This window comes from Athene cunicularia (genome assembly GCF_003259725.1).
Source record: "Athene cunicularia isolate RWA chromosome 28 unlocalized genomic scaffold, athCun1 chr28_part2, whole genome shotgun sequence".
Classification (NCBI taxonomy): Eukaryota; Metazoa; Chordata; class Aves; order Strigiformes; family Strigidae; genus Athene; species Athene cunicularia.
The window spans coordinates 149,792-152,173 of NW_020799140.1; the positions used below are offsets into that span (position 1 = coordinate 149,792).

Genomic DNA, 2,382 nt, shown 5'->3' on the forward strand with positions numbered 1-2,382 from the left:
GGGACAAGCGGAAGGAGAGGAGAGGTGGGGCAGTGAGGGGGGACAGGGACAAGGTGCGGTGATGGAGTCAGGGCCAGGGCTGGGGACAGCCCCCATCATCCCCCCACCCGACCCCATCTGAGCACAAAGGGGGCTAAACCCCCCCCGGGAGCAAACTCTGGTGTGGGAGCAGGGACGAAGTGAAAAACAGCAAAACACCCGACGAGGAACGACCCAGCTGCAGGGCGGCAGCACCGGGCCCTGCGGGACGGGGGGGTGGCAGGGCCAGGACCCCCCCCAACCCCTCACCCGTCTCTGCCTGGGCCTGGCCGGGGTCACGGTGTCCCTGGGTATGGAAGGGGGGGCCCCAGGGGGTCAGCCTGGGGGTGTCAGCACCAGCCACCTCATGGTCCCTGACCTCCAGGGACGGGCCCGGGAGCCCTGAGCCTCTGCCCCCAGCACTGCGGGAATGGGGGGGCGCGGCGGGGGGAGCCGACTCCCTGCCCCGGTCCGACGCTGTCCTGTGGCCACCAGGGAACCACCAGGACCCAAAGCCTTGGGAGGGGTCGTTCCTCCCCCACCTACTTTACACCCTGACCCCTGGTTTTCCTGCAGGGGCTGCTGACCGGGGCGGGGGGGGCTCTTGTTATTAAAGACACCCGAAAAGGCAACGGAAACGGCATTGACCCTGGTCGAAGTGGTTAAAAAGCCATCAGGTCCCTGGTGCCGGAGAGCAGCAGAGCATCAGGAGGCCAAGCGGCCTCCCCGGCGGTGGGGGACACGGCGGCGGCAGCCTGGGGACAGCCCCGGCTTTTGCTGGGTCCCATTTTTTTGCCTCCAGAAGCCTGTCTGGGCGCCAGGACGTGGCCTCCCGGGCTCAGGCCACCTGGGACCGGCTGTCTGCAGCAGGGAGGAGTGTGGGTGGCTCCTGCCCTCCGGCCCCGGGTGTAAACCGGTGCAAGTGATGCTGATGGGTGCCCGGCACCCACTCCCGAACCGCCAGGGAAGGGTGCCAGCCCCAGCCCTGGCCCTGGGCGCACACCAGTGTCACCCGCTCCCTTTTTCAGCATCTTCCCCCGGCGCGTCCTCCCGAATCGGAATAAAACGGTGTTACCTGCTGGGCCCAACTTGGCTTTTCCAGGAGTATTTAACTTTGCCGGTCCCTCCTGGGAACCAAACAAGCGGCTCAACCTCACCAATCTCGCAGCTTTGGCAGCCAAAGTTGCCTCTAGTCTTCTTATTTGTCACAGAACCGCCGTGCTAAGGCTCGGGAGAATCTTTATTTAGTGTTGCAGATGTCACCAAGGCACCGCAGATTGGAAATGAGTCCAAAGGATTAAGACGAGGTTATTAATTGGAGGCCTTCCCCTTTAAGAATGATTGACAGTTACTTTCTGGACAAGTAATTGCTCTAAATGTCCCCCCAGCACGGGTCCGGGGGGGCGGCAGCGGACAAAGCCCCGAACTGCCTTCCCCACTCAGATTGTCTCCCCACAAAGGCGTCCTGCTGGAGTTTGCCGTGTAATCCCCTCATTACGGGCGAGGAAAAAGAATTAGAAACAGGGGGAGAGGAGTTAGAAACAGGGGGAGAGGAGAAGAAAGGCCGGCCGGGGGGGGAAGGGGGGAGGATTTCCTTCGGCTGCCGAGGCTCTGCCCCAGGGATGGGGTCCGGGCAGGCGCCCCAAACCTCGGCGGGATGGGGACGCTGTGGTGATGGGTGTTGTCCCCCCCGGTGAGCTCCCGGGGATGCTGCCTGCAGAGCCCAGGCTGGGGGGGACCGGCGATGGGTCCCCACCGGGCGTGGGGACAGGGACAGGGACCAGGCAGGGGGCTGGCTGTGAGGACCACGTGTGGGGACGGGGTCTGGGGACCTGCTGTGGGTCTGCGTGTGGCACCAGGGGTAGGGACCCAACACCCTGAAGAGCCCTGGGGACCTGGGGTGGGGACTGGGGTGGGGACCAGCCCTGGGGCTGCCCACGGGCCCCTGACCGGGGGGGCAGAAACACCGTCTGTCACCTCCCCGCTCCTGCTGTCACCCCGGGGACCCCGGCCCAGGGGACAACAGGAACATCATGATGGGGATCCTGGGGTGCTCGGGGTGCCCGGTGCTGCCCGGACCCCCCAGCTCTGCCAGACAGGTTTGGCCCTTTTCTTCCTCATCTCACTTTTACTTTCTCCCAAAAGCCTCTTCCTGCCACCTGCAAAAGCTGCCGCCCCCGGCCACCGTCTCGGCTTCCTCCCACTCCCTTCCTCTCCTCAACACGGTTCCTCTTTCAGGTGGCAAATGTCACCGCAGGGTTTCTGGAACCCCCCACCCCCCCGTGCCAGGTGGCTGCCGGCCCCACGAGGGTCTGAGCCCTCCCCACCAGGACCCCGCAGCCACTTCTGCAGGTGGTTTGGGCC

General features: G+C 64.9%; 1 protein-coding gene across 1 annotated transcript in view; it reads right to left on the reverse strand.

The window, feature by feature from the left end:
• RAX2 (retina and anterior neural fold homeobox 2) overlaps positions 1-1,302 on the reverse strand; it is a 5,540-nt gene extending 4,238 nt beyond the window's left edge. Inside the window, exon 1 of the mRNA XM_026865123.1 lies at positions 1,094-1,302. The gene's annotated coding sequence lies outside the window, so the exon portion shown is untranslated. The remainder of the gene's footprint in view (positions 1-1,093) is intronic.
• Positions 1,303-2,382: the final 1,080 nt, after the last annotated feature.